The following is a 21,731-nucleotide window of genomic DNA, read 5'->3' on the forward strand; positions in this document are numbered from 1 at the left end:
ATTCCGTCTTGCCCGTAGAAATGTGCGTGCAGATTAGTATATAATATACCCGAGCTATAAATTGTAAAATTGTGTCTGTGAACTGGAGCAATTGCTGCAATCGCTGTAAAATCGAGTGATAATGTTTAAAATAAATAGGTAATCAATTGTCATCAAACTTTAACATAATTTAAAATCAGAAAGAAGTCAAGTTAAAGGAATTCATTTAAAATAAAAGATATAGAATGCAGTGACCCACACATCAGCGTGTGAGACCTCCAGCCCCTTGCCTAGTATCGTACAGAAAGGGCACGCTCTCTAGGTAGCGCTCTCAAGCTCCTCTCCCCAGTTATCCGTTGCGCAATTTTCGTTCAGGGCTTGACGACATCAGCTTTCATCTATCGTCCCTAGGCAAGGAGGTTAGACGAGAATCTTTCAATAGTTTTTTCGTTTGACGCTTATTTCGTGAGATATCTGGCCCGGTCACGATCAGTGGACCACCCTGTATATATCTCGAGCCGAGTCCCTTAAGAGTTCGAGCCTGATGTGCATCAGCATGGAAGAGATCGCTGACCATCCTCACCTTAATCATACATGTGTAGTGTCGGTTCTTTCAGACATGTCTGAAGGAACTACATATATGGTGAGTACGGTCAATGATCTCTTCAGTGTGATCTTACGGGAATCGGCGAAATGCCGCAAGTGATAAGGACAGTGGGCAAAGAGGTATTAAATTTAAAAAAATGCGTGGAATAGGTAGAGAATTTTGATCTGATGGGAGGCGCATCAGGGTACTCCGTGCAGCTGCGATGACCACTGTGACTGGATGGCCCTACATGTACGAGACTCTGATTCGAATTGTAGAATGAAGGCTTGCGCGCCCGGGTGACATGGCTGTTGATATATTTTCCGGGATGTGAAGTCGTGGTCCAAGAACTTTTCTGCTCCTTACGTTTCGTCCAGGACTGCGCTGGACTTCCTCAGAGGCGCTGCTCCGCTGAGTCTTGCCGACTGATCGGTCGGGTGTCTGAGAGCGACTTATATATTGTGAGAAAGGGGGGGCGTGGTTCAGGTGACACGTGATGAGCAGTGATAATCCATAGCAAAGATAAGGTTGACTATCGATTACCACCTTGTCAAAGATAAAAATTGTTAGCAATTTTGTAGAGCCACTGCCCATATATCGCTAAGTTTCATAGCCTCCTCTTTCCTATTAAAATTATCGTGATGTTTATAAATTTCGATAGCCTCTCTATATAGCCGTGGATAGTAATTTAACGTTGTAGATAAAACTTCGGTATCCGAAAACTTCACTTGGTGGTTGCCTGGTTGAAGAGCATGTTCCGCTACAGCTGACTTTTCTGTTTTTCCAAGTCGACAAAGACTTTTATGCTCTTTCAGTCGCGTGTTTACGCTTCTTTTGGTAGTACCAATGTAATCTTTACCACAGGTACATGGAATTTTATACACACCACATGTCGACAGGGGAGGGCGTTTATCCTTCACTGATCGTAGTACTTGACTTATTTTCTTTGTTGGTTTAAAGGTCGGTTTTATGTCATGTTTTCGTAAAATCTTACCGATCCGTTCTGTTACTTTTTTAATAAAAGGGAGAACTACTGTATTTTTCTGTCGTTGTGGTTCATTCTTATCTTTTGGGTTTCAGTTCCTTGGACGCAAAATTCTATTTATCTCTTTTCTTGAATAGCCGTTTTTTTCAAAAGCCTGCTTCAGATGTTTCACTTCAGCATCCAAATGTTGAGGTGTACGTATCCGTTCCGCTCGATCGACGAGACTTTTTATGACACCTCTTTTTTGTTGAGGATGATGATTAGAATTTTTATGTAAATATCTGTCCGTATGTGTTGACTTCCGAAAAACTTTATATTCCATGCTTCTATCGGACCGTCTCATAACTAAGACATCCAAGAAATATATTCTGTTATCCTTTTCTATTTCCATGGTATACTGTATTTTTGGGTGAATTTTATTTAGATAATCAAAGAAATCGTCCAAGGCCTTTCTGCCATGGGACCAAACCACAAATGTGTCATCTACATATCGATACCAACGAGATGGTTTGTTATTAGTTTTGTCTAGGGCTGATTGTTCAAATTTCTCCATATAAAGATTGGCAATCGCAGGGCCTAATGGATTACCCATTGATACTCCATCAAGTTGTTCATAAAATTCATTATCCCACTGGAAATGACTTGATGTAAGACAATGTCTGAAAAGAACAGTCAAATCTTCTGGAAAAATATCCACTATGAAAATCATAAGTTCGTTAACAGGAATCATTGTGAATAAGGACACAAGGTCAAAACTTACAAGAATATCTTCAGGGGCCAGAGTTAGTCCCTCTAGTTTTTCAATAAAATGACGCGAGTCTTTTATATATGAGTCAGTTTTTCCAATAAATGGTTGTAAACAAGTTGTTAAATGTCTTGCTATTTCAAAAGTGGGAGAATTGATGCCACTGACTATGGGTCTTAAAGGAAAATCTATTTTATGAATTTTAGGTACACCATACAATCGAGGACACATAGCTTCACTTTTCAATAAAGTTCTTTTATCTTCTTTTCGGATAGAGGTACATGACATAATCAAATTATTTGTTTTCCTGGCTGTAGGATCCCTCGCAAGTTTTTTATACTGTCCTGACGTTAAAATGTTCAAAATTTTCCTTCGGTAATCGTCTGTATTCGTAACAACAGTAGCGTTCCCTTTATCTGCGGGAAGAACCACTATTTATTCATCTGCATTCAAATCCTTAAGAGCCTTCCTCTCACCTTTTGTTAAATTACTATCTAGAGGTCTGCTGTGGCTTAAAACTCTAGTGGTTTCAATTCGAATTGCATTCGCGGTTGCCTTAGGGATATTTCGTATACTTGCTTCTATATTCGCGATAATATCTTCAAGTGGTACTTTTACAGGTGTTATAGCGTAATTTCCTCCTTTTGCAAGGACGGAAATCTCGTCTTGAGATAACACTTTCTTTGACTTGTTTATAACAGAATCAGTCATCATCGTATTACTTGTAGTTGTTACATTAGCGTGTAACTTTCCGAACTTTTTCTTATGTCTACTAGTAGTCATTTCTATCGTAGCTTCTATAGTTGTAAACGTAAGGTAATCAGTTTTATTCCACAGGTCTATCTGTATCTTACAAGCTAAGAATAAATTATCTCCAAATGTGGAAGATGTGGTTCAAATGGTTCAAATGGCTCTGAGCACTATGGGACTTAACAACCGTGGTCATCAGTCCCCTAGAACTTAGAACTACTTAAACCTAACTAACCTAAGGACATCACACACATCCATGCCCGAGGCAGGATTCGAACCTACGACCGTACCGGTCACGCGGTTCCAGACTGAAGCGTATAGAACCGCACGGCCACACAGGCCGGCGGAAGATGTGTACCCTATCTGTCTGCGTGTAGTGTTGTTCGTGTGAAAGTTAGCAAAGTTTTCGAAATGCTTGCGAATCGTGCAACTGGGACTGGACATGCGTACCAGCACGTTATTCACTTAATGGGACGTGGGAAACCGCCTAAAAACCACATCCAGGCTGCTTGACTCAGCTACACTCGCCTTTAATCCGCTAGGCTAATTAGTTCTGCTTTAACGCGCACAGCTTTCCGGGAGGTTTAATTGATTGTACTGCCACACTGGATGAGAATGTTAAGGCGAAAGGTTAGAAACAAAATAAAAAGTAGAATGACTGTGTTTGTAAGTGTACACTTTTGCACATAAGTGAAATGGAAACCTGTGGATCCGGTCGTTGCTGTTGGAGGCTAGCCCATATTCCACGAAGGCCCTCTTAAGTCTACCCTGTGTATGGGAAGGTTCCTGCGACAGCGCTCGGCAAGTTTTATCTGAGCTCAAGCACGCTGAATCGGGTTCAGGTCAACAGATACGTCAGGCCATTCTATTCTCTTAAGTCCTTCCACCTGAAGGAACATATTAACAATGGGGCTGATGTTCTCGTTCACTGTCATACTAGAAGACGAAACTACCGCTGCAATGTTGACTACAGGGCTTGACAGTACAGTGTTCAGTTAACCGGCGATGCCACGAGACCCCGAAGAAGATCCTATCGGAGAGGTAGAAACGTCAGTTGTGAAGAAGAAGACTGAAGACGAGCGTGACGCGTCCTAACAACCTAGAAGATTTTACCTTCAATATACTGACGGCTTCTACTCCGATACTGCATAGGCGTGAAGTTACGCTAGGTAGTGATGCAAAGTGTTTAATGTCTGTATGCGATACTAGTCCAAAACAAGACTGACCCACGTATCTCCCGGTTGATATCCTCTAAAACTGATTTATATGATTTTAAATGGGCCGTGCTCTGAACAGAAAGTAAATAAATAAATCATATTTTTTAAATACGGACAACCGCAGCCAGATTTCCTCATTTTGAATTAAATGAACCACACTAGTTGTAAAATACGTTTATTTAAAGTTAAGACCCATTTTGCGCCAACTGAAGACGCATCCTGCATGATCTGTACAAAAATTAATAAACAATTTATTTCTTAAATAGGGAGAAGAAAACATTCTTTGATGCGATGTTGAAATTACTGTCTATTTATCCATCAATGACGTACATTTCGCGTAATTCAAAGCATCTACAGATGGGCCTACGTTAAAATTCAGTCTAATTAGGAAGACTTGACCCTACCTTGGGATTGGACGAGGTTAGGAAAATTACAAATTGAACTTACCGATAAATGTCGATAACCAATTATTGATAACGATGATAAAAGAATGCGCGAAAGTATATTGCCCGCGTTATGTGCAAGGAAAATAGTCGATGCAAGTATATGCTCCCGTCATGTATCAAAAGTAAAACATCCGATAACCGTGAAATAAATGGAATGGATTAAAAAAGCAAAAACTGCAAGATTCCATAAAGTGAAGAAGGAATGAAAAACGGAAAAAGCTGCGAAGTAGTTATCTTGCCGGGACACGTAATGTGGTCGAGTGAATACAAGGCAGCATGACGCCTGTACAATCTGCCAAATGGTAAGGATACTGAAAGCGTCGTTCCACATTCTGCGACCCCATACGCAGTGCTGAACGCCATGGGATATCAGGTCTGTAGCAAGTGTGCGTTGACGACGATAGATGGTGTTACTTCAGTGTGAGTTATGAAGCGTTATTTTAGAGAAAATTATTTAGAAACTTTTATAACGAACCACATCGAGTTGAAACAAAAGCCTGGAAAACGTACGTCACTTGAGGCAAGATTTTTGTTATTGAAAATGTGCCAAAGCTGAAATACAATTAGTAAATGATATGTGAAGTTGCCGCGCGGGATTAGCCAAGCGGTCTAAGGCGCTGCAGTCATGGACTGTGCGGCTGGTCCCGGCGCGGTTCGAGCCCTCCCTCGGGAATGGGGGTGTGTGTGTTTGTCTTTATCATAATTTAGGTTAAGTAGTGTCTAAGCTTAGGGACTGATGACCTTAGCAGTTAAGTCCCATAAGATTTCACACACATCTGTTATGTGAAGTTAACTAAGTGTGTAAAGTCATAGACCGTGTTTATCAAAAAACAGAAAATTCAAAAAAGAGAAGATAAATACTAGGTATTAAGCGTCACATAAATTAGAAACTGGTCCTTAAGTCAAATGATAGTGCTGAAGCAAGGGCACATAAATTAAAATATTGAATAAAGTCATGTTATAAACGAACTACTATAAAATAAATTAACAAACTTGACTGAAGTAACCTACGGAAGTTTATCTGATAGGTGCTGTCTCTACTAAAATAGCAAAATAATGCTTAACAATGCTCTGAAAAATAAAGGGATGTTGATAAACATATCGTACAGCAATACTTGATAAGTACTCACGGACATTCTACTTAACAACTCATGGCGGAAAGATAACTGTCTCAAATCCACTTCCTTTCATTCACGTTACCGAGCTAGGTGGCGCAGTGTTTAGTACACTGGACTCGCATTAGGGAGGATGACGATTCGACCCCTCGTCAGGCCATCCGGATTTAGGTTTACCGTGATTTCCCTAAATCGCTTCAGGCAAATGGCAGAATGGTTCAGGGCACGACCGAATTCCTTCCCCATCCTTCGATAATCCAATGAGACTGATGACGTCGCTGTTTGCTCCTCTCCCCCAAATCAACCGACCAACCATTCACGACAAGTTATCCACGCATATCGTACTGAAGGCGGTGGTCCATAGTTAAAATAAAGGTGGTAGCGTAGACCCTAAAGAAAGACGACATGGTCTTAATATGGTTTTATTCCTATAGGTTCTACGATTTTCCCTTCATTTTAACCATGGACCGTTGTTTAAAGGGCGCTGTGTGTTTATAGTGTGGCGTGAACGATGGGGAATGGCTCTAAAGCAAATACCTTTCCTCTATGAGATGTTAAATAGCATCTCTGTGAGTACTTTCCAAGTTTTGCTAAATGATACTGTTTTTCTGTATCCCTTTATTTTTCAGACCATAGTCAAGAATTCCTTGTAAAAATCCTTTCATTTATAAATTTTTGTACAGATCATCGGTCGTAACGTTGAATAGTAGTATTTTCCAACCCGTGCCGATCATTTTACTCAAAATGTGCGAATACAGTGGCCTTTATAAGACTTACATTTCTGATATTCAAGTAGTTTGTGTCAGAAATATTAGTTTAATGAATCATTACGCACACCCAACTGTAAAAACTACCACTTCTTTTTTTAGTGTCTTGTATCGTAGATTCATAGAATTATAATGTAATACTAGTCTTTGTCTCTCTTACCGTAGGTTCATAGAACTGTAACGTAATACTATTCGTGGAAGACTTTTAAAACGTCGAATGGCATTGGTTTTATATAAACTCCTCTCAGCATCCAGCTCGGTACACATTTCGACATACTGAACAGGTTAGCACCCGACAGTAATTGTCTCCTGGAAAGTAAAGACCACCGTCAACGTTGTGTTTGTAACTAAGCAGATTAGCTGGAATTCCATGAGCTGGAAGTGCAACGTTTACGGTAACACTTTGAGCTCGTCGAAGAGTCAAATCACGTGCTTCGTAATAAAGAAAAACATTCGTGGTAAACCCAACCGCATCATCAGGCTAAATGGCACTGTTATTAGAAAGCGTCCAAACTGCTACTATTTTAACTTCCAAGTTTTTATCACACCTTTATCTACACTGCATCCAATCTTGCACCAAACGCTTAAGATTCGAAGGAATAACGACTGTAATATTTGCTATTAGTTCGAGTATCGCCAGTTACATCTTTTTGGTCTTTTCGCAAAATATGTGTAGACGTTTCTTGTATCTTAAAGTCTCAGAATTTGGGCAGTTTAACTCTCCGGGATATTCTACTCTTCTCTTGCAACATCTGCCATGGGAATTAATGACTAGCTCCATGGCGCTTCCACTGTTACTAAAAGAACCCGAAAAGCGCTGTCTGCCTTTGGTTACCTCTGGCTCCTGCGTAGCAACTCTCAAGAGTCACTCAAACGTCGATTTCGTAAAGTAATCTTTTTCGTTCGACACAGCTACTGCACAGTCTCTAGTGACTTCTTCATGAACGACTCTTGTGATCTTTCCTCGTTCTTTGGATTCAAATCTAAAATTAATACTCCATCAGATGTAATATCCTTAGTTCTTTTTTACGCAATCGGTGTCGTTAGTTCTTTATTCCACTGCTAATCATGATCTTCCGAACATCATTCTGCATGTGAATGATATTATCTCAATCGACACGATGCGTGGTCATTTGGAGACATAGCTTTAAATCTCAAACCGAATTTCACCTTTTCCGAGTCCACTATAATATACGTGACGCTATTCTGTTGCAGTAAGCACACCAAACGTGCCTCTACGCCTAAGACTCCAAATTATTTGACATGATCTTTTTTAATCCTCTGGCCTTCCGCCCCGATAGCTGAGTGGTCTGCGTGACGGATTGCCGTCCTACGGGCCCGGGTTCGGTTCCCGGCTGTGTCGGGGATTTTCTCCGCTCAGGAACTGCGTGTTGTGCCGTCTTCATCATAATTTCATCCCCCATCCGGCACGCAGGTCGCCCAATGTGGCGTCGAGTGTAATAAAACCTGCACCAAGGCGACCGGACCTGCACCGAAAGAGGCCTCCCGGCCAATGACGCCTAATCCTAATTTCCATTTCCTTCCCCTGGCGAATCTTTTGACTTGCCTACTTATCGTTTTTGAATGAGACTCACTAGAGTGAGGAGTATGTTAATTAGGTTCCTCGTATTTTCTTTCTTCCTTATCGTTAACCTTCTGAATAGTTCGACGTGGCCCACTGTTGTTCCCCTCCTGAGTCAATCTCTTAATTTTAGTTGTTGTATAAATTATTATCTGTGAACCTACAATTTCTGCCATCAAAAGCTTCCTATAGAACCATGGAAGTAATTTTCCATCGTTTCTTAACACACGTCATGTCAACTTGTCCCTTCTTCTAGTTAATCCATAGATCCTTTCTTTGCGATTTCTGCAGATAATATCTTATCTTATCATTTCACTTTCAACGTTATTTTGTAAGACTGCATTTTAAACACATCGTATACATCTTTTCCTGCTTTACGGATTTGCCTAAGATAATTTTAGCAAGTTAGTGATTTCCTCTCATCCGTAAAATTTTGAAGCAATCTTGAAAAAATATTTTTAAAGGCAATTATAGTTTTGAGAGTTCGAGGAAAACAAAAAACTGCAGTAATTAATAAACAAGTTGCGATCACTATGTACTTTTACGAATACCGTCTAGATTGCTTAAAAGCTCTTTTTTAAATTATTGTGATACTGACAGCTTCGCTTTTGCCACCATGAGATCCTAACTTAGATCTTGTGAAAGAAAGAATGAAATAAACATAAATCCTACTGTGAGATACAGAAAAACAAATTTACAGTTGGAAATCACAGAGGTGAGTTGTACTACATTCTGTCTCTGTAGTAAGTCTGTCGATACAGCTATGAGGATAGAATTATCCTATTGAATTATTATGGGAATAAATAGTGAATATATCAGTCAATGTTACTCTATGGAGTATGATGTGTAATTGTGTAATAGGTTCTTTGGCAGCACGATTTCGTTGGAAGTGACAAAGCCACAGTTATTTGATTCAAAACATTTATAACATTATTTTGAAATTTCTTTTTGTTAGTTACTGCGTATAGATTTATTGTGGCTTTTTATGTAACAATGTGTCATTGCGTAGCTGCTGTACAGTTGTAGATCAGTATTAGCGTCATACCATAAGGTCTTATTTAGTTGCTGAGTAAGTTGATTTACTTTATCCATGGGTATAAGTTCAGATATTTCTATTGGTGACTGAGGACGGTGTACTGCACAACATTACTTGAGTATTTACTTCAATTGCAGAGTGTTATGAGTAGTATGTTTTTAGGTTGGTTCGTACTTCCCAAGTCCGGTCTCGTAAATTGACATACGGCCGGGAGAACGGTGTGCTGATCACATGCCCCTTCATATCCGCATCCAGTGACGCCTGTGGGCTGAGGGTGACACGGCGGCCGGTTGGTACCGTTGGGCCTTCCAAGACCTGTTCAGACGGAGCTTAGTCTAGTTTTTTAGTGCTTCCAAAGACATGTGGCCGGCCGAAGTGGCCGTGCGGTTAAAGGCGCTGCAGTCTGGAACCGCAAGACCGCTACGGTCGCAGGTTCGAATCCTGCCTCGGGCATGGATGTTTGTGATGTCCTTAGGTTAGTTAGGTTTAACTAGTTCTAAGTTCTAGGGGACTAATGACCTCAGCAGTTGAGTCCCATAGTGCTCAGAGCCATTTGAACCATTTTTGAACCAAAGACATGTGGCAAAAAAGCCATTAATGCTTATTTTCCCCTGGACATCAGGTCAAGTGTTGAAGTGTGGACACATGGACGCAAAACGGTAGTCTGTACTGACAAGCGTAGTCCTCACAGTGGAGCAGTTAAAACCATGCAGAAAATATCGGGTCGTAAAGTCTGTGACTTGTTTGTGGGAAGATCGTTCGATGAAGAGAGAAAAAAAAAACCAACACATTTACGTGTTTATGTTGAGGTACTACATATAAAAGTATCTGCACTTATACTCGTTATAGCCTGGATAATTAACGTAAGGCCACAAATAATTCAGAACTAATGTGATGACATTAGCTCAGGTTTCAAATTCTGATTTAAACTTAAATCTTAAGATTATACACGTTTAACTGTGAGTTTCCAATGGTGTGTAGGTAAAAAGTTTGGAACTAACGCTATTTGGGAAGGACTTAACACCCGGTGTGAACGAAACAGAGTTTGTTAAACTTTCACGAGCTACGTTTGCTGTAGCAGGTGCTGTAGGCCGCCAGGCGAACGGCTCTGGCGGTTGGGTTGCCTACGCACCAGGGTGACACACGCCGTGGGCTTAGCCACGGCACTTGGCAACGCGGCCGCAGGGAGCAAACAGAAATCTCATTATGGTAAGACGGACGCGCGAATAGACAGCTGGAGACGGCCGCCCGCCAGGAGATGCCAGCCGCGCACTCGCCTCGCAATTCAATTCAGCCGTCGCGAGTGGCTCCGAACTCCTGATGGATCTGCGTGTATGAGCGGAGAGCGAGAGTTGGAGACGGCGGTTGCGGCGGTATTACCGCACAATCCCCAATAACGGACGGCCAATCTGGGACGAGCTCGTGCAGTATGAAGAGTACCAGCAGGCTGAATGGAGTACACTTATTCCTCGCGTCAGAGCAGGCGGATAGAGCGCTCCCATTACGCAGCAGTCGTTCCGAAATTGCTCAGCGAGTCCTTGTATCGCTACTCGTTCACTGCATAGTCGCTCAGAGGACTACAGCAAACCAACTGCAAATTAACTTGGCATTAGTGACTTTGTATCAGTTTAACAGACCACGCTACGTCTGTGACAACTGCTTCAGCACTCTTTGATCTACATCGTCGTTCCGAAAGCTAACATTCAGCGTATGGCGCAGGGCAGAAATTGCATCGGAGTTGTTCCTCCCCTTCCGTCATCCCCCCCCCCCCTCCCCAAAATACCATCCATTCTTGAATCTATCAATCGCAGGAAGATTGTCAAAATTATTTGTGTTCAGGGTAAAACTTATCTAATTTCCTTCCCTCGTTTTGGAATGTTTCTTGTAGCGTTTCCCTCTGCAGTATAGTGACATTTCTTTGACACATGTACCGTGATTAAACGAACATGTAACGAATCGCTAGGCTCGTCTTTCGTTTCTTTCTGTCTCCTAATCAAACTTGGTAATGGTTCCAGGCCATTCAGCGCTACTCAAGAATGGGTCGAACTTTGATGAATGATGTTTTTCGTGAATTAATTACACTTCTATAGGATCCTTCCCAATTTTCGCATTCACCGGAATCTTACGTCCAACCACTCTACGGCAGGACTTATTCCCTCGTTCTACCTAAAACAGCTCCCGACGGATTTTGTTATTTTCAGTTCAAAGACTGGTTTGATGTAGACCTCCAAGCAGATTTATTTTTCTGCGTTAATCTTCTCGCCTCTGCATAACTACTGCAACCTACATTCATTTGAAGCTGTTTAGTGTATTCGAACATTGATCTCCCTCTGCCATTTATATACACCACGCTCCCTTGCATTACAAAATTGACAATTACTTGATGCTCCAGGATGTGCCCTATCAACCGATCGCTTGCTTTGTGCAAGTTGTGCCATAATTTTGTTATCTCCTCAGTTTGATACAATACCTCTTGCCCAGTTGTCTCATCCGCTCTTCGAATCACCAGCATTCTGCTGCAGCATCACATTAGAAAAAAAACCTCTCCTGTCTTCTTGCTTAAAGTGTTTATCGGCCACGTTTCACTTTCATACAAGTCTACACTTCAGAAAAGGTTCCCCAACACTTAAATTTTTATTGTATCTTAACAAATATCGTTTTTTCCAGATACACGTTTATGCATCTCCTCCACATCAGCTAATTATGAGCAGTTTTGCCGTCAGGTAACCAATATCATTTACTGTTTTCAATATCTATTGTCATAATGAAACTCTTTCAGAATTACTTGTTTTAATCTTTTAATATTCATCTTACAACTTCTTTTCAAACACTATCCATTCCATATAACCGATCTTGCTAGTCTTTTGACGTCTTTGTTAGAATTACAATGTGATCAGCATATTTCAAACTTTTATTTCTTCTATACGAACAGTAATTCCCTTTCCAAATTTTTGATTGGTTTCCTTAACTGTCAGTAAAATCCTACAGCTGCAGTCTTGTTTCTATGCAAGCTCTATATAATATTTCTGGACATATGCTTCTAGCTAACTGGCAGTTGTTACTGCTTCCCATGTTTGATCACTAGCGCGTAGCCAAATTTCGTAGGACCTTTTCGTCTATTTATGCATACTAGATTACAACTTTTTTAATAGGGATCAGCTACCAGTCGCTGGACTGGCAGCTGATAACTTCATTTTAATAAATTATCAACATTATTACCTCCCAGTATACGACTGAATCTGTCCGCTGACGATTTCATTGAGCTACATAGATTTTCTGCCAGATGATTTATGAGGACTATTTTTTCGTTTAAGATCATATCTCTCACGAAATTACAGTCACAGGGAAAATCCGAAGCTTAGTTCCCCCCCCCCCCCCCCCCCACTCCCCCCCGGCCACCATATTCATTGCTCCCAGGCTAGTGCATATACCACGAAAATGACTTTTAATTGCCATCAAGGCATATGGGTGTTAGGTGTGTAGTGCAAATATTTTTATTGACGACTGAGGACAGTGTGCTGAACAACATTACATCAGTATTTACTTCATTTGCTGACTAATAATTATCTATGAGGAGTGGTATGTTTTTAGGTTGGTTAGTACCTGCAATTACAAGTGGCAAGAGCAATTCATCAACGTTTATTTTCCGCTAGGCAGCAGGGGAAAATGCGAAACAGTTGGTCTACGCTGACAGGCCCAGTCCACTTAGTGGTGCAGTTAAGACCAGCAGATAACATCAGATAGTAAACTATGTGACGTGTTTGTGGGAAGACTGTCAGACACAAAGAAACAACTAACACCCTGAAGTGGGTACGTATTAAGGTACCAATAATCCCGATACCTGCACTTACAGCAGCCGTACATACGTGATGAAATGAAATAGAAATTCTGACATCGGTTTCAATCGGGCACTTTAATTAATTTAACTGCGACAAGTGAAAATTTGTGCCGGACTGGGACATAAACCCGAATTTCCCGCTTTACGCTAGTGGTCGCCTTAACCACCCACACACACCCACACACCCACACCCACGCACCCACACATATATATATATATATATATATATATATATATATATATATATATATATATATATATATATATAGCAAAACGAGGATAATGGAATGTAGTCAAATTAAGTCGGGTGATGCTAAGGGAATTAGATTAGGAAATGAGACACTTAGAGTAGTAAAGGAGTTTTGCTATTTAGGGAGTAAAATAACCGATGATGGTCGAAGCAGAGAGGATATAAAATGTAGACTGGCAATGGCAAGGAAAGCGTTTCTCAAGAAGAGAAACTTGTTAACATCGAGTACAGATTTAAGAGTCAGGAAGTCGTTTCTGAAAGTATTTGTATGGAGTGTAGCCATGTATGGAAGTGAAACATGGACGATAACTAGTTTGGACAAGAAGAGAATAGAAGCTTTCGAAATGTGGTGCTACAGAAGAATGCTGAAGATAAGGTGGGTAGATCACGTAACTAATGAGGAGGTATTGAGCAGGATTGGGGAGAAGAGGAGTTTGTGGCACAACTTGACTAGAAGAAGGGATCGGTTGTTAGGACATGTTTTGAGGCATCGAGGGATCACAAATCTGGCATTGGAGGGCACCGTGGAGGGTAAAAATCGTAGAGGGAGACCAAGAGATGAATACACTAAGCAGATTCAGAAGGATGTAGGTTGCAGTACGTACTGGGAGATGAAGAAGCTTGCACAGGATAGAGTAGCATGGAGAGCTGCATCAAACCAGTCTCAGGACTCAAGACCACAACAACAACATATATATATATATATATATATATATATATATATATATATATATATATATACGCTTCCTGTCCTCCAAATTCACAACTTGTCACATACTACTTACGTAGCTCACCTTGCCAACTATACTCATTGCTCGCCGAATCACGCCGAATACCCGTAACAGCTCGAGAGAGTGTGAGAATCCGCACTGAAATTATATATATATATATATATATATATATATATATATATATATATATATATATATGATTCGGCGAGCAATGAGTACAGTTGGCAAGGTGCGCTACGTAAGCAGTATGTGACAAGTTGTGAATTTGGAGGACAGGAAGCGTGTTCGGGTAGCTGAAGCACTTACGGCGACTGGTCACGTAAAGCGGGAAATCCGGACATGTCTGTAAGATCAGACTCTATACACACGTATGTATGTTACTGACTTCTGTTTATTAGTGTCTTCAGCCCAGTCACATTTTTCTTCAGTTATTCTGTATGCATACAATGTGTTTGGAAATTCTCGTTACAAATTTGTATGACATGTAGACGGGAGCGAGTACATAAAATTTTGAACAGGAACCCATGTCCGAAAACGTACCATTCAGCTTAGGTGTTCACTCATTCACTTCTGCTTGAGGAATTGGATTAGGCATGACGCACTACAATTAGTACATAACAATTTGAAAGGAAACATAACGTATAATCTATTTATTCATTTGGATTAACGCTTTAACATTACAATATTACAAAACAAAACAGAACCCAGTGTACTGTACGTACAGACCAGTATTGATGAATTAGCTGCACGCTGTGATAAGCACCAATATTGTTACATACACTGTACCTACGACCCTTGTTCTCTATCCCACCTGGTATGTCTTCAGTTTCTACTGTAGCTGCCAGAAGTCGTGCCAGCGTATCTGCCTCTATTTCTAGAAAAGTCTCGCGAATTAAACTTTGTGTAGGACCCACAAATAGTTGTTCCATAGGAGTTAAATACAGCCATCGCGGCGGCCGCGCGGTTGGTCCATCTCGGCCTGTTCACGTTTTACCATATCGTCTGTTGAGATGTCTCCAGACAGCACGAGGAAACTGAGTTGTTGCAACATCATGCTGAAACCACATTTCGTGACGGACGTTCAATAGCGCAGCTTCCAAGAACGGATCCAACACGTATTGTGGGAAGATCAAGTTTGCAGGACTCAGTGGAAGGACGTATGCTCCAGTTACATGACTGTCCTGAACATGTGCCCACACGCTAATACCAGACCGGTGCTAAAATCCCTGAACATGCGTGCCCAGGGGTATTCGTCTGCCCAGACATGGCTGTTTCGCAAACTTAGCCCGTGATGAACTTACATTCATCTGTGAACAGAACTAGACGTGGAAACAGAGGTGTCTCGATGGAGCAGTGTTGGAACTACGTACAGTAGGCAACACGTTCTGGGAAATCGGCTTGAGTCGTAGCGTGTACCCCCCGTGAGTGGTACGGGTGTAATTATTTCTTACGTAGAACATCCCAGACGATGCTGTGACTAACACCCACTGAACGCACAGATGTTAGAGTACTCATTGACTGATTCTCTTCAACGCAATGCGGTACATCTTCATCAAATTTTGGTGTGCGGCCTTGCCGTTGAGCATCACAGTCCTGCCACCTCAGGGTGGAGGTACCTGTTTCTCGGAGCCGCTGTGTAACTTGGGCAAAAAGTTCTTGCAATGGCGCGCTACGTTGCGGAAACCGTTTGACACAGCCGACTAGCAGCTCTTCCGTTACAGCGACATTCGCTAAACACATGGAGCATGTCTGTGTATTCCGACAACGTGTACCGAACCATGTTTACTCTACCGGAGACGTAAAGTAATTGAACCGGTCTCGCAGAAAAGTAGACGTTAAGTGACATCAGGTGACCGTCTGACGTAGTACACGTCATCTTGGCGAAGCTATCGCATACCGGGACAAACGGCTCTGAGACTTTTCTCTTTCCCTCGACAGACGTTGACGCATTTCAGATCTGAACTGAAACTGTTATACAATGGAAACGATAGGTTTCCGGACATGGGGTCCTAACAAAAATATTATGTAGTCACAGACCTCTGCAATTTCTAAAAGTGTTTAACAGGAAATTACAAATACACCGTATAAACAATATCAACCTGAGCTCCGCTATAGGAGCTGTCTCGTATATTATGCTTGCCGTGAAATAAAAACAAATAAATAACTGAAACAGTAGTTCAAATGGTTCAAATGGCTCTGAGCACTACGGGACTTAACTGCTGACGTCGTCAGTCCCCTAGAACTTAGAACTACTTAAACCTAACTAACCTAAGGACATCACACACATCCCTGCCCAAGGCAGGATTCGAACCTGCGACCGTAGCGGTCGCGCGGTTCCAGACTGTAGCGCCTAAAACCACTCGGCCACTCAAGCCGGCGAAACGATAGCACACCAAGAGAAGGCACGCGAGGATTACGGTTTGTTAACGACTTATCAGAAGCATGGACAGTTTATTTATTATGCTACGGGGGGCAGCTGCAGATTGAGTAGCCGCCCGTATCCAGGTGGGCTCCCGTGGTCACAGGTGGGTAGGTGTGGGCGTGCCTCGTACGCCGGGGACGATGACCGTGGCGTATGTGGATACATGCCTTGGCCGAGTGCCCAAGGGCAGAGGTGGCCAAGTGGTTCGTGGATGCACATTATGCGGTGGTGTACGGTCCAGTCACGTTAATTTGACGACCGCCTATGTCTGACGTTAATGTGCAGTAGCTACGTACAGAAGACAGAAGACAACACTACCAGTGGAGGGTATCTAAGGTGTGTCGGGCGGGGGCGGATCAGGAAACAGTGGAGCTGTTGTAATGTGGAAACGGAGTGTTTTATATCGCGTCCAAAAGGGCATTATCATTGGCTTTTTGGGCAAGGACGGAAGCATTTCCAGAACGATATTTTCACTCTACAGCGGAGTGTGCGCTGATATGAAACTTCCTGGCAGATTTAAACTTTGTGCCGGACCGAGGCTCGAACTCGGGACCTTTGCCTTTCGCGGGCAAGTTATCTACCAACTTAGCTACCCAACCACGACTCACGTCCCGTCCTCACAGCTTCACTTCCGCCAGTACCTCGTCTCCTACAATCCAAACTTTACAGAAGCTCTCCTGGCACAAAGTAACTATGCGGACGCGGTCGAACCGCGGTCCTGACCGTCTAGGCATGGTTGAACTACAGACAACACGAGCCGTGTACCTCCTTCCTGGTGGAATGACTGGAACTGATCGGCTGTCGGACCCCCTCCGTCTAATAATCGTGCGTGGTTGTTTACATCTTTGGCCGGGTTTAGTGACTCTCTGAACAGTCAAAGGTACTGTGTCTGTAATACAATATCCACGGTCAACGTCTATCTTCAGGAGTTCTGGGAATCGGAGTGATGCAAAACTTTTCTTGATGTGTGTAATATGGAGGATTGGATGAGGAGGAACGGTATTAGGTGTTCTTTTATTGGTCTTTGCATTGCATGTTTTCATTGGCGGAAATAGACTATTTCCATTGGGGCTGCCATCATTGCTTGCCATTACTGGAAATCGGCGAATAGTCGAATGGATTTAACGTACCGTAGTCGACGAGGTCACTAGAGAGGAGCACCAATTCGAATTAGGAGAGGATGGGGAACGAATGAGTTGTGTCGTTTTCACAGAAGTATTCCGATATTTGATCTAATTGTTCTATGGTAAAATGATAAAGACCCTTGAAAACCGAAAGTTCGGACGGTGAAGTGAACCTCTGTCCTCTCTAATTTGTATCTTATCTCCTATCACTGCGCCAGCTAGGTGATACTGGTCATTGTCGTGACAGCTAGCGTTACTGAAACATGAGACAGGTGAGAAATGGGTCATCGATTATGCTTAATCATCGCAGATATACCCTTTCGTCGTGAGTAAGGCAAATATGAGAGTAATTTAAAGGGTTAACGCAGGAGGAGAGTAATCGAATCATTCAGACTAGTGTTTTTTGTAGCATCAATTATTTCGAAGATAAGGCTCTGAGACATAATTACTTCCGGGACCACCAATCTTCAAAACATAGAAAGAGAGATGTGACCATATGAATACGCGGACAGATGTCTTTAGACACGTACTGTTTCTCTCTCAACACTCCAGTTCACCTGTCGCCAAAGTAAGTACGAAGATGCTGCTGTCTACTCTGAATAGGTGCGTAATTAAAAGTTAACGGCAATCCCAACTCTCCTGGTGAATTTTACATCGTTTTACGTCAAAGGTTCCTCCTGAGCCCTGTTTTGCAGGGTAGAGTACTCTGCGACCCGATTTACTTGAAGGCTTTACTTTGTGCATGATTAATGTCCTACAGGAGCTCCCGGCCTTTGTCGATAGCTAAGCACATTTTGAAGTTTCTCTCGTGGTTCGTACTGATCCGATGGAAACTCGGCTGTCTTAAGCCCACCAGAAATTCTCAGTTCTCTGTAGGTTGTTCTCTGTGAGAAGACACAAGACGTAGTAAGTAAAATGTTGTAGTAAGAGGCAACCAAGACAGTTTTAATACTAACTGATTATATGCGCTTTAACCACATATGATGGGCGGTAATACCCGAAAATGGTCCGGCAAAAATTTTTCGTACACAAAACAAAACGAATTATACAGCTTTTGTTAACAGTTGTGTATCAAGAATGACCTTCATCGCACACATCATAGCTCTAATGCATACGAGATTAAAAAATGTCTGTAAACGAAATGCAAAGCATAAGAAAAGGAATCATGGTCCTCCTGCATTAACCTTTCTTCAGACTCCTTGTACTGGCATACATACTGGCATACACTATGTGTTCACCGAGCGAGGTGGCGCAGTGGTTAGCACACTGGACTCGCATTCGGGAGGACGACGGTTCAATCCCGCGTCCGGCCATCCTGATTTAGGTTTTCCGTGATTACCCTAAATCGCCGGGATGGTTCCCTTGAAAGGGCACGGCCGACTTCCTTCCCCATCCTTCCCTAATCTGATGAGACCGATGACCTCGCTGTTTGGTCTCTTCCCACAAACAACCCAACCCAACTATGTGTTCATGAACTCACATATATTGTTTTATAATACCTTCCATACATGTGACATGCCCTAAAATTATTTGTGTGTGTATAACTCACATACTAAATTATCAGTCACAATAGACGGAAAATTGTTAAAAAATGATTACAGATCCTAAGCAATAAACGTTAAGCCTTACACATATAATTCGCTGTGCTTAGACTATGTACGTCATGTAAGATGGCAAGCCCAGACTTGTCCAGAATTCTTCTTGGTATGGAAGTACGTTTTGCGGTTAAGTGATAGGACGCAGAGAGGTCACTATTTTCTAGTATGCACAATGTTTCTTTTTTTAATATCTAGATCTACCGTGACTAAAACTATAGTGTACTACACGGTACAGACACATTTATGTGAGCACCGACTATGTTCGACGATAACTGCTCACAGACGGCAGGTGGCAGCACTAGCAGTGGAAGGTACATTAAGTGGCGTATCGGGGGGGGGGGGGGGGGTGCGGAAAACAGTGCAGTCATTGTAATGCGGAAAAGCAGCGGTTTGTCTGTCGTCCAAAAGGGCGTGATCACTGGGTTTCGGGCCATGGGTAGAAGCGTTTCACAAACGGCTAAGTCTGTAAACTGTTCGCTTACTGCTGTGGTTACAGTATACCGTGCATTTGAAAAAGGCACTATCCAAAACCCGGGCCGAGGCATTTGTGGTACACTACGGGCCACAGGTGACAGGGGTGAACGATAATTGGATAGATGTGCACGGACGAATAGACGTGCAACTGATGAGCAGCTGACCGCTCATATGATCCAAGGGCCTACCAAGAGCATCTCCTCAACGATCCTTCAACGAACTTTGCTGCGTATAGAGCTCCGTGCACCTGATTCAGGCACCCACGCTGACTGATGTCCATCGGCGACGAAGGCTGGAATTTGCACGCCAATACCGCTACAGGAAGTCCACCGGGTGGCGACAGGTGGCCTCTTCAGAAGAATCAAGTCTTATGCCACATCGGACAGTAGGCGTGAAACATCTGAAAGTAACCACCCTGCAATAATCATCGGAAGGGTCGGTGCCGGAGGAAGGAGCGTTACGATCTCGTCAATATTTTCGGGGCATTCCCTGGGCGATCTCGTCATCCTGGAAGGTACAACAGATTAACAAAAAATATGCATGCATCCTTGGGGTCCACTTCCACCTTACGTGCAGTTTGCTTTTCCTCGGCGAGCAGGACAGTGCAACGTGTCCACCAGCTGGTTCAAAGAGCACCACGATGAGTTTACCGTACTTCCCTGGCTGCTAAACTCCCCGGCTTTAAATCCAGTCGAGAATATGTGGGATCATCTCGAGCGGGCTGATCGCGCCATGGACGCTCCACTGGAAAACCTAGCGCAGCTGGCCACAGGTCAGGAGTCGGTATGGCTCAACATCCCCGTCGGTACCTTACAGAACCTCACTGATTCTCTTGCGCCACGTCTCGTGGCGGTCCGCGTGCAAAAGATGGTGATTCAAGCTTTTGAAAACTGGTCACGTCAATGTAACTGGATAATGTAATATGATGCTTGTTGGAAGGGCACTTCCCCGCGAAAGGCAAAGGTCCCGAGTTCGAGTCTCGGTCCTGCACACAGTGTAAATCTGTCAGGAAGTTTCATATCAGCGCACACTCCGCTGCAGAGTGAAAATCTCATACTGGAAACATCCCCAGGCTGTGGCTAAGCCATGTCTCCGCAATATCCTTTCTTCCAGGAGTGCTAGTTCTGCTAGGGTTTGCAGAAGAGGTTGTGTGAAGTTTGGAAGGTTGGAGACCAGGTACTGGCAGAATTGAAGCTGTGAGGACGGGTCGTGAGTCGTGCTTGGGTAGCTCAGTTGGTAGAGCACTTGCCCGCGAAAGGCAAAGGTCCCGACTTCGAGTCTCGGTCCTGCACACAGTTTTAATCTGTCAGGAAGTTTCATATCAGCGCACACTCCGCTGCAGAGTGAAAATCTCATTCTGGATGCTTGTTAAAGTTTACTACGAAACTTTCCCAACACGTTTGTGGAGAAATGTGAAAAACAGACTGTACCAAAAAGATTCGGCCGGCTTCACAAGACTGAATGTTCTACATGAATTGAAATGGATAGTTGAGGTGGATTTTAACTTACACATCGGAACTAATGTTTAATTACGTTCAGTAGTAAGTTGCAGGTTCACGTGATTACCCAGAGAGTTTTCTCCTGTGGAGCTAACTCGGCCGCCCGGACGCTCGCTCGTTCTTTACACAGTGTGCTTCTAGTCGAGATCGCGATAACGCAGCAATAAAAGGTGAAAAACTGTTCCTTTTCAAGATCTGCTATTCAGTTAGAGCTGTGCGGCGTGATCTTCGTTAAGAGTGTATCCTGAACCTCCCAAAACCCCAAAATATTCGATTGTGGGACCATCTGTTTCAAGATACTACATCTACACCTACATCTTTTGACATACTCCACAAACCACTGTACGGTGCGTGGCGGAAGATATTCTGTAATTTACTGCCATTTCCCTTCCTGTACCACTTGCAAATAGAGCGACGGAGAAACGACAGTTTATATACCTCCATATAATTTCAGCTATCTTATCTTCGTGGTCCTTACGCGCAATGTATGTTGGCGGAAGTAGAATCGTTCGGCAGTCAGTATGAAATGCCGATTCTCTAACTTCTCTCAACAGCGTTTCTCGAAAAGAACGTCGCCTGCACTCCAG

Source organism: Schistocerca americana, chromosome 2, assembly GCF_021461395.2.
Source record: "Schistocerca americana isolate TAMUIC-IGC-003095 chromosome 2, iqSchAmer2.1, whole genome shotgun sequence".
Lineage (NCBI taxonomy): Eukaryota > Metazoa > Arthropoda > Insecta > Orthoptera > Acrididae > Schistocerca > Schistocerca americana.